The sequence below is a fragment of the Oncorhynchus kisutch genome, linkage group LG14, assembly GCF_002021735.2.
Source record: "Oncorhynchus kisutch isolate 150728-3 linkage group LG14, Okis_V2, whole genome shotgun sequence".
Taxonomy (NCBI): domain Eukaryota; kingdom Metazoa; phylum Chordata; class Actinopteri; order Salmoniformes; family Salmonidae; genus Oncorhynchus; species Oncorhynchus kisutch.
Window position 1 is genome coordinate 79541568 of NC_034187.2, and position 15000 is coordinate 79556567.

The window sequence follows — 15000 nt, forward strand, 5'->3', positions numbered from 1 at the left end:
CTCTCGCTCTCTCTCTATGTCCCCTTCCCTCCCCTCCTCTCTCTAACTGCTGACAGGGAAGTCTGAGTCATAACTCTTAAACATCCTGCCTACTGATTCAGCTGCATAGTGTTAACATAGTAAAGTTCTCCATGTCTACCAGTCATCTGTCAGATACTTTCAAATCAGTTGCGCTTGATCTATTTGCCCTGCCGAGTTTAATGGAACCCACACACAAAAGTCCCACAAGTGCAAACTCAGAACCCTGAACGCTGGTGAAGCTACTGTGGATTTGTTTCATGTTCTTTCATGTCTCCCATATGTAAACTAAGGGGCACAGAGTTCTTACTGTGTCCTCTGTGTGTGTTGAGGGGGTGACATGGGCTGTCCTGTCAGATCAGTCCCACTCTTGCTCCCATGATATCCACATGGATGTGTTCACTCAGGGTGTCTCACGATCTGGACGTTTGCCCACATACCTGGCTGCACCTTGGCCTTTTACCTGTATACACATACTCCAGCAAATATAATGCTCTTGGGTGTGTATAATTAAACATGTATTTGCATAGTGTGAGTATACTAGCACACACACACACACGTGTATGAATGAGAGTGTCGTTGACAGTGTATGCTGAATATTTTATTTTTATATGTTAGCGCTGGAACGGTGTGCACGGTGGTATTGAGGGCAGTCTCTTCTAGGAATGTGCCAAGGCTTTCAGGGCCACACCCAACTTCCCTTTAATCAATCGCTCTCATCTCCACCCCCTCTCTCTCTGACTCTCTGACTCACCCCCTGGCCATAGAGCAGAGCCACAGGACTGGGCCTGACTCTGGGCAGCAGATAAACCCTGGCCTGGATCAGCACACTGGAAGCTGGATGGTAAACTAAAGAGTGGATCAGGAGTTTGAGAGAAATCCTGTCTGCAGCAGCACTAGTCTATTGCACTCTCTCTCATCCGTAGAGACATGAGTTGAGAAGGGGAGGTTAAGAGTGGGTTTTAGATCCTCAGTCAATACACACAGACACATGTTAGACATGCATAACAATTAATTATGTTAATTATACAATCAGCTGATTAATCATCTGTAATTATGTTATGACAGTTAAGAACAAATTCTTATTTACAATGACGGCCTAGGAACAGTTAACTGCCTTGTTCAGGGGCAGAATGACACATTTTTTACCTTGTCAGCTCAGGGATTTGAACCAGCAACACCTTTCAGTTACTGGCCCAACGCTCTAACCACTAGGATACCCTACACCCCTGCCACAGAGTACATACATATACTACACATGCGAAAATGTCTACGTTCCCCTTCTAGTGAGCTTTCCCACAATGCATTTCCCACACTGTAATGTCAAACCTGCGTATCAGGTGACTCACTGCAACCCAAACGCACTGAGGTCAAACACACAGTGGAGCCGAAATGCTTCCCTTCCAGTCATTTCTCACCTTTGTGTGGGGGAGTAAAGATAAACAGCAACATGTGTTATTCCCTGTGTGTGTGTGGTGTGTGTGTGTGTGTGTGTGTGTGGTGTGGTGTGTGTGTGTGTGTGTGTGTGTGTGTGTGTGTGTGTGTGTGTGTGTAACTGTAATAAATGACAATCATGTGTTGGTTAAATAATTAACACACAAGACATCTGTGCTAACTACCTCTGTTGGCTTCAGATTACTGGTTCCAGTAGAGCTGTGTGTGTTTGTGGCTTCTCCAGTATGAAGGAACAAGAAAAGCAAATTACTATACAAGTATGTGACAGAACACTAGCGAGATGAAAACTTCATCTTAAGACCCCCCCCCCCCCACACACACACACACACACACCCCTCAGCGGTTCTGCAGCATTAGTACATACCAGTGTCTGTCGAATGGAATACGGCCGATGCCATAATGAACATAATTACAGTCGGCTGATTCTATAATTAACATAATTACATTGTTATGAATGTTAAGGTTACTCACAAGCTAGATACACACCCGGTGGTATTTATTTAACCTATACCAGGGAAGACCCTTGTGTCACGTTCGTCATAACGAGGAGACCAAGGTGCAGCGTGATAAGAATGCATTCTTCTTTAATAAACAAAGAACACATAAACATAATAACAACACAACCGTGACACTAATTACAACAAGTGCTGCTATGCAACTACACATAGACAATAACCCACCAACCAAAAACGGAAAATGGCAACCTAAATAGGATCCCCAATCAGAGACAACGATAAACAGCTGTCTCTGATTGGGAACCAATTCAGGCCACCATAGACCTACATTTACCTAGACAATACCAAAACCCCATAGATATACAAAAAAAACCTAGACAAGACAAAACATACATACCACCCTCATCACACCCTGACCTAACCAGATAATAAAGAAAAGAAAGATAACTAAGGTCAGGGGTGACACCTTGTCTTTATGAGGGCGTTCTCATCCCAGCCAGAGGCAGTGTTATCGACCGGTAGAAAATCACAGCAGTACACTAACCCAATTTTAGATGTTATGCATTTCCTTGACCTTGACTACACCTAACCTAAATTATTTTGACCCCTATGTCTAAATGTAAACATTTATGCTGCCTGTTGAATATCCACTTCTTTTCAATAAGGCCTAAATACCTAGTTTACCATTACAATATAAACTAGAAACGTCCTCTCACTGTCAACCTCGTTTATTTTCAGCAAACTTAACATGTGTAAATATTTGTATGAACATGACAAGATTCAACAGCTGAGACATAAACTGAACAAGTCCCACAGACATGCCTAGTGGTTAGAGCGTTGGACTAGTAACCGGAAGGTTGCGAGTTCAAACCCCCTAGCTGACAGGTACAAATCTGTCGTTCTGCCCCTGAACAGGCAGTTAACCCACTGTTCCTAGGCCGTCATTGAAAATAAGAATTTGTTCTTAACTGACTTGCCTAGTTAAATAAAGGTAAAATAAAAAATAAACATGTGACAACAGAAATGGAATAATGTGTCCCTGAACAAAGGGGGGGGGGGGGGGGTCAAAATCAAAAGTAACAGTCAGTATCTGGTGTGGCCACCAGCTGCATTAATTTCTGCAGTGCATCTCCTCCTCATGGACTGCACCAGATTTGCCAGTTCTTGCTGTGAGATGTTACACACACTCTTCCACCAACGCAAGTTCCCGGACATTTTCTGGGGGGAATGGCCCTAGCCCTCACCCTCCGATCCAACAGGTCCCAGATGTGCTCAATGGGATTGAGATCCGGGCTCTTCGCTGGCCATGGCAGAGCACTAACATTCCTGTCTTGCAGGAAATCATGCACAGAACGAGCAGTATGGCTGGTGGCATTGTCATGTCAGGATGAGCCTGCAGGAGGGTACCACATGAGGGAGGAGGATGTCTTCCCTGTAACGCACAGCATTGAGATTGCCTGCAATGACAACAAGCTCAGTCAGATGATGCTGTGACACACCGCCCCAGACCATGACGGACCCTCCACCTCCAAATCAATCCCGCTCCAGAGTACAGGCCTCGGTGTAACGCTCATTCCTTTGACGATAAACGCGAATCTGACCATCACCCCTGGTGAGACAAAACTGCGACTCGTTAGGCAAGAGCACTTTTTGCCAGTCCTGTCTGGTCCAGCGATGGTGGGTTTGTGCCCATAGGCGACGATGTTGCCAGTGATGTCTGGTGAGGGCCTGCCTTACAACAGGCCTACAAGCCCTCAGTCCAGCCTCAGCCTATTGCAGACAGTCTGAGCACTGATGGAGGGATTGTGCGTTCCTGGTGTAACTTGGGCAATTGTTTTTGCCATCCTGTACCTGTCTCGCAGGTGTGATGTTCAGATGTACCGATCCTGTGCAGGTGTTGTTACATGTGGCCACTGAGAGGACGACCAGCTGTCCGCCCTGTCTCCCTGTAGCGCTGTCTTAAGCATCTCACACTACGGACATTGCAATTTATTGCCCTGGTCACACCTGCAGTCCTCATTCCTCCTTCAAATCAAATCAAATCAAATTTTATTTGTCACATACACATGGTTAGCAGATGTTAATGCGAGTGTAGCGAAATGCTTGTGCTTCTAGTTCCGAAAATGCAGTAATAACCAACAAGTAATCTAACTAACAATTCCAAAACTACTGTCTTATACACGGTGTAAGGGATAAAGAATATGTACATAAGATATATGAATGAGTGATGGTACAGAGCAGCATAGGCAAGATACAGTAGATGGTATCGAGTACAGTATATACATATGAGATGAGTATGTAAACAAAGTGCATAGTTAAAGTGGCTAGTGATACATGTATTACATAAGGATGCAGTCGATGATATAGAGTGCAGTATATACGTATGCATATGAGATGAATAATGTAGGGTATGTAACATTATATAAAGGTAGCATTGTTTAAAGTGGCTAGTGATATATTTACATCATTTCCCATTAATTCCCATTATTAAAGTGGCTGGAGTTGAGTCAGTGTCAGTGTGTTGGCAGCAGCCACTCAATGTTGGTGGTGGCTGTTTAACAGTCTGATGGCCTTGAGATAGAAGCTGTTTTTCAGTCTCTCGGTCCCAGCTTTGATGCACCTGTACTGACCTCGCCTTCTGGATGACAGCGGGGTGAACAGGCAGTGGCTCGGGTGGTTGATGTCCTTGATGATCTTTATGGCCTTCCTGTAACATCGGGTGGTGTAGGTGTCCTGGAGGGCAGGTAGTTTGCCCCCGGTGATGCGTTGTGCAGACCTCACTACCCTCTGGAGAGCCTTACGGTTGTGGGCGGAGCAGTTGCCATACCAGGCGGTGATACAGCCCGCCAGGATGCTCTCGATTGTGCATCTGCAGCATGCCTAAGGCACGTTCACGCAGATGAGCAGGGACCCTAGGCATCTTTCTTTTGGTGTTTTTCAGAGTCAGTAGAAAGGCCTCTTTTGTGTTCTACGTTTTCATAACTGTGACCTTAATTGCCTACCGTCTGTAAGCTGTTAGTGTCTAAACGACCGTTCCACAGGTGCATGTTCATTAATTGTTTATGGTTCATTGAACAAGCATGGGAAACCGTGTTTAAAAACCCTTTACAATGAAAATCTGTGAAGTTATTTGGATGTTTACGATTTATCTTTGCTGAGTTTATGTGTGTATGTATCTGTCTGTGTGACTGTCAGTGGTAGAAAAAGTACTACACATTCTCATACTTGAGTAAAAGTAAAGATATTACTAGAAAATGACTCAAGTAAAAGTGAAAGTCACCCAGTAAAATACTACTTGAGTAAAAGTCTTAAAGTATTTGGTTTCAAATATATTTAAGTATCAAAAGTAAAAGTACAAATAATTTGAAAAAATCCTTAAATTAAGCAAACCAGACGGCACAATTTTAAAAAATTACGGATTGCCACAAACTCCAACATAATTTACAAACAAAGCATTTGTGTTTAGTAAGTCCACCAGATCAGAGGCAGTAGGGATGACCAGGGATGTTCTCTTGATGTGTGTGAATTGGACCATTTTCCTGTCCAGCTAAGCATTCAAAATGTATAGAGTACTTTTGGGTGTCAGGGAAAATGTATGAAATAAAAAGCGCATTATTTTCTTTAGGAATGTAGTGAAGTAAAAGTAAAAGTTGTCAACAATATAAATAGTAAAGTAAAGTACAGATACCACAAAAAACTACTTAAGTAGTACTTTAAAGTATTTTTACTTAAGTACTTTACACCACTGGTGACTGTCTGTGTTGCATTCATGTTGGTGATGTTTATTCTTATCCGTGTGAGACTCTCAATCCACAAACACGTAGCCCTCAACCAGCATAGACAACTGTATTTAATCTGTTTAAAAGCAGACTGCTCAGCAGCAAATAAATAATTAATAAAGAATGATGTACAAATGATTCAGAACCACAACATCAAACAGGGGACCTCAATACACAACATCAAGGGAAGAAGAACAATCACAAAACATTCACAACTTTGCTTCTACCCACGGAACCCTCTCTAACTATGAGCCATGGTAATATCTGTAATTGTACACAGTGGTCGTTTTTACAGTGTACAGTTCCAGGGTTCAGTCTGTGTGTTTGTCTGCTGTGTCAGTCGAAGTCTGCCTCCTGGCCTCATCCAGCGCCTCCTCTAGATGGCAGAGCTGAGACAACTTCAGCTGTTCTATACCCCCCCCCCCCCCCCCCCACACACACACACACACACACAACACACACCAAACAGACATAGATATATCACAGTTGCACACCCGATGGTGCTAATATCCCATGTTAAAGTCTATTGTGTTTAAAGTCATCGGAGTTTCTTACCAGCCTTCAGCAGCTGAGACTTGGCGTTTTCAACGCTCTCTATTTCAGCAGGCAGTCTGTCTGGGCTCTGGATGGAAGACACAACACAGATCTGGAAAGACTGGATATGTGAAAGAAACATGGAAGAAGCTTCTCTGAAATCTTTCAGATTTCTCACAGGTACAAGCAGACAAACTCACAAAGACAGAGTGCAGGTTCTTATGCAGCTCTATCAGCTGCTGGAGCTGGTTTTCAAACTTCATCCTGTCAGAAAAAAAAACACACAATTACATCTGATCTCTCTAATGGTTATTGGTTCAAGCCCCCATTCTGACTGTTCCCCCTGCACCGCTACATAGTTACCGGTGTTTCCTGTGTTTGAGCTTAGTCTCCTGGATCTGACACATCTGTACTGTTCTATCAGGTCCTCACTCTTCCTGTTAAGCTGCTGCTGCCTGTGAACAAGGACACATACACACTTAACTTGTTCAGGTGCTGGACAGGAGATGAGGAATGTCGGCCACTGTGATATGCTTCCTGCCACTGTGATTTATTGAGACGCACAGACCGACGTTTCTTATAAATTTACATTTAACCTTTATTTAACTAGGCAAGTCAGTTAAGAACAAATTCTTATTTACAAAGATAGCTTACTCCGGCAAATGTGCGCTGCCCTATGGGACTCCCAATCATGGCCGGATGTGATACAGCCTGGATTCGAACCAGGGACTGTAGTGACGCCTCTCGCACTGAGATGCGGTGCCTTAGACCACTGTCTTTGTCAGGTTCTACAGAATTGAGCGTTCAAATAAATCAGAGTTCATTTCTTTACCAGCAGCAGCTTTCTGACATATGCCGTGTCTTCATCCTGTTTTGTCAGGATTTTTAGAGTCAAAGTTTCCACCTGCAGATGTGTAGAGTTGAACCAAACACCAGATGTTGCTGAATAACTCCTCACGTCACAGGTTCGGTTCGGTATGTTAGTCCATGATGCCAATAAATCCATTGTTCTGTTTTCAAGTCTTTCCCGTTGTATATGATTTCATCTTAAACTGACTCTGATTAGAGATCATGTCCGCTCTAGGCCTGCATAAACATGAAGATATGCTGCCATCTAGTGTTTGATCTGAAGAAGGGATCTGGTCTGGAAGCTGGCTACTTGACCATAACAAGGTGGGTGGAGACTGGAGAGATGGGAAGGTGTATACCAGGCAGGTGTAACTGCTCACCTGGTAGAGTCCTGTTCCATCTCTTCACATTGGAACTGCAGCACCATGCACGACTCTGGGATAAAAACATCATCATCTGTTTTAAATTGACAAAAACAACTGTAAACGTATTACCTTTGAGAGCACTATGGATTTCAGGCATAGAAGGGAATAAGGTCTACTGATTTTGGTAGTAGGTTCATTCATGTGTTGTAATATTCGGTAACTAGAAAATTAAGAATGACTGACTGATAAATGGGATCAGATATTTGAGACTGACCACAATCATCAGCTCTAACATCAGCATACCATTGAGATGAGTCAGTGTGTAATATAACGAACCCTGAAAGTCAAATAAGACAAACGTCTCCACTAAAGGCTTACTCTATTCTAAGCCATCGTCATTCTGTTGCCATGATGTCATGGCAGGAATCTCTCAGTATTTCCAGAATGGCTACTTTTCTCATGACATAAATATAAAAGTATCTTACTTTTTAACAAAAGCGAAGAGAAAAAAAAACTATAAAAATAAGTGGACAACCTTGTAAAATACTATAACAACTTAATAATACAACGCCTAGCAACCTTTTCTAGCGATGTTAGCCTCATTATAAGCTGTGCTAAGGCCATACAAATTAGGAAGTTGTGTATCTCTTTAGTGGAAGGTTGAGGACATTACTTTTGGCGATAATCTTTAAACTTTTCCGTTTTTATTTTTGAGAAATGTGAGGGGCATCTGTTAAACGTTGAATAAAATGTGTATGGCCTTAACGTAAAAGTGAGTGTTCTGTGTGTCACCTTCTTTCTCTTTGTGGACTCCCTCCAGTTGGTAAGCTTCCGTCTGTACTGGGGGAAGAACAAGTGATGCTGGTGTCATCAATTTGTACACTTCAGGACTACTAGAAAACCAAAACTACTAAGCATCACTTATATTTTTCTAAACTGTTCCAATACTTTAAACAAGAAGCCTGTCTTCGAAGTAGGCTTATCTCTGATCTGAGATGGTTGGATGGCTGAAAGCAGGAGATCATTTCCCCCCAATCTAGTCATATTGGATTAGTGATTACCCAAAGGAAGCAACCCACTAGGCACACACTGGTTGAATCAACATTGTTTCCACATCATTTCAATTAAATTAAGTGGAATCCATGTTGAATAGATGTTGAATTGACGTCTGTATCCAGTGGGAAGGGAAGAATAACAAAGGATGTAGCTAATATTACTTAGTATGAGAGCAAAACCAGATTTCTTCAGGGTTTCTTACGGGCATCGAGTTCTTCCTGCAGAGAGTCTCTGAGTGACTGGGCCTCTTTCACCTCCTCCTCTATAGCTCTCTTACCTGAGAGGAAAAAACCAAAAACACATACATCCACACCACTGTATGCATAACCACACTTACTGACACAAAACCATTATGGCTTGCAGGATGCTATCTTCAGCTAGATCAATTATGACAAAAAATACTGAATCAAATTTTTGTTATTAGCCTGAGTTCTTCATTTATCATGTATATTTTAAACCCTAATCACCTTGCTCTTCCATTAGGCATATTTAATTCATTGTAGTGTGGAAGGGGTTAATATAGCTACCTTGTTGCAGCCTTTTAAGTTTATTCATCAGCTGCTCAACTTTGGGCTCGACATCTTCATGCCCACCTGAAAAATATATCAGCTTGACTTCTTAGGACAATTATTCTCAAGGCAAATATTTGAAAACATTTTTGATGAGATATATCTAGCAAAGTCAAACATTTTGTATGTTTGCCTAACATTACCCTCTTTCGTAGAAGGTCTAAGGACATCCTCAACATTAAAAGATGAACCTGTAATAAACAAACAAGTGCTATTGAGAAATAACCATAGCTAACGTTAGCTGGGAGGGAAAAGGCTAGGAAGTTAGCTACAGTAGCTACTCCACATTCAATAGATATCTATAGTATCTATCTACAGTAGTTAGCTAGCTAGCTAACTTCTTAACAAGTTGGACACCAAGTACACTTCTAAAAAATATATATATATATCACTAGCTAGTTATTATCACTAACCTACATACACGCTCATTTTGAATACTTTGATTTCTCCTTCCAAAAAGAGAGAGAAAACGACCTTTTTATCGTGAAATAAATTATCATAACATTTAAAATATAGATAACTGTCTGCGGTCTTTCCCTCAGGGACGTTATAAATTGGCGGCATTCGACGTGTGATCGCAGCGCGCGGGGCAGGGCCAGGTTGGGACAACCTCGCCCCGTTCCGCGACAGGTGCCCGATGGGCCAGCAGCACAACGACGGGGTTCTCTTGTGTACTAGCAGAAAGATTGTGATTATTTTTGCTATTTTATGTTCTTGTTGCCCATAAGAGGTATATCCAGAGCTGCTTTCACTTTCTGAAAAGTGTTGAATATTTATTGATTCAAGACATTTCGCTTTCATTTTTTATTAAACATAATACTGTGTATTGTGTATAGATCAGTGAAATCTCAATTGAATACATTTTTAATTTAGGCTGTAACACAAAATGTGGAAAAGGTCAAAGGGCGTGAATACTTTCTAAATGCACGTATATCAATCAAATCAAACTTTATTTGTCACATGCGACGAATGAAAGTGTAGACTTTACAGTGAAATTATAAAAGCCCTTAACTAACAGTATAGTTCAAATATTTACCAAGTAGACTAAAATAAAAATAATAATAAAAAGTAACACAATAAGAGTAACAATAATGAGGCTATATACAGGGGGCACCGGTTCCGAGTCAGTTTGCTGGGTACAGGTTAGTTGAGGTAATTTGTACATGTAGGTGGGGGTGAAGTGACTATGCATATATAATAAACAGCGAGTAGCAGCAGTGTACAAAAAGGGGGGGGGGGGGGGTCAATGTAAATTATCCGGTGGCGATTTTATTCATTGAGTGCGGTAGCAGAGAAAACAGACTGGAGTCTCTGACAATTTTATGAGCTTTCTTCTGACACCGCCTATTGTATAGGTCCTGGATGGCAGGAAGCTTGGCCCAGTGATGTACTGGGCCGTTCGCACAAACTTCTGTGCACCTTACGGTCAGATGCCGAGCAGTTGCCATACCAGGCGGTGATGCAACAGGTCAGGATGCTCTTGATGGTGCAGCTGTAGTACCTTTTCAAATCAAATCCAAATCAAATCAAATGTTATTTGTCACATACACATGGTTAGCAGATGTTAATGCGAGTGTAGCGAAATGCTTGTGCTACTAGTTCCGACAATGGAGTAATAACCATTGAGTAATCTAACCTAACAATTCCAAAACTACTACCTTATACACACAAGTATAAAGGGATGAGAATATGTACATAAAAATATATGAATGAGTGATGGTACAGAACGGCATAGGCAAGATGCAGTAGATGGTATCGAGTACAGTATATACATATGAGATGAGTATATAGGGTATGTAAACATATAAAAGGGGCATTGTTTAAAGTGGGCTAGTGATACATTACATCAAGATGCAGTAGATGGTATAGAGTACAGTATATACATATGAGATGAGTAATGTAGGGTATGTAAACATTATATTAAGTGGCATTGTTTAAAGTGGCTAGTGATACATTTTTTACATACATTTTTTCATTGTTAAAATGGCTGGAGTTGAGTCAGTATGTTGGCAGCAGCCACTCAATGTTAGTGGTGGCTGTTTAACAGTCTGATGGCCTTGAGATAGAAGCTGTTTTTTCAGTCTCTCGGTCCCTGCTTTGATGCACCTGTACTGACCTCGCCTTCTGGATTACAGAGGGGTGAACAGGCAGTGGCTCGGGTGGTTGTTGTCCTTGATGATCTTTATGGCCTTCCTGTGACATCGGGTGGTGTAGGTGTCCTGGAGGGCAGGTAGTTTGCCCCGGTGATGCGTTGTGAGACCTCATTACCCTCTGGAGAGCCTTGCGGTTGTGGGCGGAGCAGTTGCCGTACCAGGGCGGTGATACAGCCCGACAGGATGCTTGTTTGTGAGTGCTTTTGGTGACAAGCCAAATTTCTTCAGCCTCCTGAGGTTGAAGAGGCGCTGCTGCGCCTTCTTCACCACACTGTCTGTGTGGGTGGACCAATTCAGTTTGTCTGTGATATGAACGCCGAGGAACTTAAAACTCCACTACTGTCCCGTCGATGTGGATAGGGGGGTGCTCCCTCTGCTGTTTCCTGAAATCCACGATCATCTCGTTTGTTTTATTGACGTTGAGTGTGAGGTTATTTTCCTGACACCACACTCCGAGGGCCCTCACCTCCTCCCTGTAGGCCGTCTAGTCGTTGTTGGTAATCAAGCCTACCACTGTAGTGTCTTCTGCAAACTTGATGATTGAGTTGGAGGCGTGCATGGCCACGCAGTCGTGCGTGAACAGGGAGTACAGGAGAGGGCTCAGAACTCACCCTTCTGGGGCCCCAGTGTTGAGGATCAGCGGGGTGGAGATGTTGTTACCTACCCTCACCACCTGGGGGCGGCCCGTCAGGAAGTCCAGTACCCAGTTGCACAGGGCGGGGTCGAGACCCAGGGTCTCGAGCTTGATGACGAGTTTGGAGGGTACTATGGTGTTTAATGCTGAGCTGTAGTCGATGAACAGCATTATCACATAGGTATTCCTCTTGTCCAGATGGGTTAGGGCTGTGTGCAGTGTGGTTGCGATTACGTCGTCTGTGGACCTATTGGGGCGGTAAGCACATTGGAGTGGGTCTAGGGTGTCAGGCAGGGTGGAGGTGATATGGTCCTTGACTAGTCTCTCAAAGCACTTCATGATGACGGAAGTGAGTGCTACGGGGCGGTAGTTGTTTGGCTCAGTTACCTTAGCTTTCTTGGGAACAGGAACAATGGTGGCCCTCTTGAAGCATGTGGGAACAGCAGACTGGGATAAGGATTGATTGAATATGTCTGTAAACACACCAGCCAGCTAGTCTGCGCATGCTCTGAGGACGCGGCTGGGGATGCCGTCTGGGCCTGCAGCCTTGCGAGGGTTAACACGTTTGCAGTGAAGGAGAGACCGTAGATTTTGGTAGCGGGCCGTGTCATGGATCTTGGGGATCCATGCCAAATCTTTTTAGTCTCCTGAGGGGGAAAAGGTTTTGTCGTGCCCTCTTCACGACTGTCTTGGTATGTTTGGACCATGATTGTTTGTTGGTGATGTGGACACCAAGGAACTTGAAACTCTCTAACGTGCTCCACTACAGCCCCATCAATGTTAATGGGGGCCTGTTCGGCCCACCTTTTCCTGTAGTCCACGATCAACTCCTTTGTCTTGCTCACATTGAGGGAGACGTTGTTGTCCTGGCACTACACTGCCAGTTCTCTGACCTCCTCCCTATAGGCCGTCTCATCGTTGTCGGTGATCAGGCCTACCACTATTGTGTTGTCTGCAAACTTAATGATGCCGTTGGAATCGTGTTTGGCCACGCAGTCGTGGGTGAACAGGGAATAGAGGAGGGGACTAAGTACACACCCCTGAGGGGCCAGCGTGGCAGACGTGTTGTTACCTTCTCTTACCACCTGGGGGCGGCTCGTCAGGAAGTCCAGGATCCAGTTGCAGAGGGAGGTGTTTAGTCCCAGAGTCCTTAGCTTAGTGATGAGCTTCATGGGCACTATGGTGTTGAACGCTGAGCTGTAGTCAATGAATAGCATCCTCACATAGGTGTTCCTTTTGTCCAGGTGAGAAAGGGCAATGTGGAGAGTGATTGAGATTGCGTCATCTGTGGATCTGTTGGGGCGGTATGCGAATTGGAGTGGGTCTAGGGTTTCCGGGAGGATGCTGTTGATGTGAGTCATGACCAGCCTTTCAAAGCACTTCATGGCAGCCGACGAGTGCTACGGGGTGGTAGTCATTTAGGCAGGCTACCTTTACTTCCTTGGGCACAGGGACTATGGTGGTCTGCTTGAAACATGTAGGTTGAAAATATCAGTGAAGACACTTGACAGTTGGTCCGCGCATGCTTTGAGTACACATCCTGGTAATCCGTCTGGCCCAACGGCTTTGTGAATGTTCACCTGTTTAAAGGTTTTGTTCACATCGGCTACCGAGAGCGTTATCACACAGTCATCCAGAACAGCTGGTGCTCTCGTGCATGCTTCAGTGTTACTTGCCTCGAAGCGAGCATAAAAGCGAGTGGAAAATGGCGCCAGAGGAGATGGCTGCCGTTTTACGGTCTCCTTACCAATTGTGCTATTATGTGTTTTTTTCTGCGATATTTGTAAATAATTTTGTACATAATGTTTCTGCAACTGTATCTTACAGCAGAAAATAGCTTCTGGATATCAGGACAGCGATCACTCACCTCGGACTAGACAAAGAGCTTCTGGATATCAGGACAGAGATCACTCACCTCGGATTAGACAAAGAGCTTCTGGATATCAGGACAGCGATCACTCACCTCGGACTAGACAAAGAGCTTCTGGATATCAGGACAGCGATCACTCACCTCGGATTAGACAAAGAGCTTCTGGATATCAGGACAGAGATCACTCACCTCGGATTAGACAAAGAGCTTCTGGATATCAGGACAGCGATCACTCACCTCGGATTAGACAAAGAGCTTCTGGATATCAGGACAGCGATCACTCACCTCGGATTAGACAAAGAGCTTCTGGATATCAGGACAGAGATCACTCACCTCGGATTAGACAAAGAGCTTCTGGATATCAGGACAGCGATCACTCACCTCGGATTAGACAAAGAGCTTCTGGATATCAGGACAGAGATCACTCACCTCGGATTAGACAAAGACCTTCTGGATATCAGGACAGCGATCACTCACCTCGGATTAGACAAAGAGCTTCTGGATATCAGGACAGCGATCACTCACCTCGGATTAGACAAAGAGCTTCTGGATATCAGGACAGAGATCACTCACCTCGGATTAGACAAAGAGCTTCTGGATATGAGGACAGCGATCACTCACCTCGGATTAGACAAAAAGCTTCTGGATATCAGGACAGCGATCACTCACCTCGGATTAGACAAAGAGCTTCTGGATATCAGGACAGCGATCACTCACCTCAGATTAGACTTAGATATCTTCAACAACAACAACAACAAGCAGGACTCACACAATATTCTCCAAACACCCCACAGGGCAGACATCCCAATTATTCCAAAGATGCACGTTAGCAAGAAGAACGGATGGCAGTGGTAGTTTACTCGCTTGCCTACGGATTCTTAGAAGGCTGCCCAATCTGCAAACCCTTTTCCTGCGTCTTTCCTTCACGCAAAAGGCGTGGATCTGGGCCTGTTCCAGTGAAAACAGGATATCCTTCTCGTCGGACTCGTTAAAGCGGAATCACTGTTCTGATGTCCAGAAGTTTTTTTCAGTCATAAGAGACGGTAAGCAGCAACATTATGTACACAATAGGTTTAAAAGGTAAGTTACACAAAACGCCCAAAAATGCCATATGTGTATATATATAAGGGAACGTTTTGCCTGTACTTGTCAGCTATTTCTCAGGGATCTCCCCCACCCATGGCTTACAGAGTTGAAATGAATAAGGGCTCCTCTCAAAAAAGCATGTTTTTCTTCTTACCAAAAAAAAAACTCTAGGCTATG

General features: G+C 43.8%; 1 long non-coding RNA gene across 1 annotated transcript; it reads right to left on the bottom strand.

Annotated features, from left to right (window-relative positions):
- Positions 1–5632: 5632 nt before the first annotated feature.
- On the bottom strand, positions 5633–6646 carry LOC116353430 (uncharacterized). Its single transcript, XR_004202907.1, has 4 exons — positions 6605–6646; positions 6442–6505; positions 6263–6329; positions 5633–6116 (listed from the first exon to the last, which is right to left on the bottom strand). It is a non-coding gene; the product is annotated as an uncharacterized LOC116353430 (long non-coding RNA).
- Positions 6647–15000: the final 8354 nt, after the last annotated feature.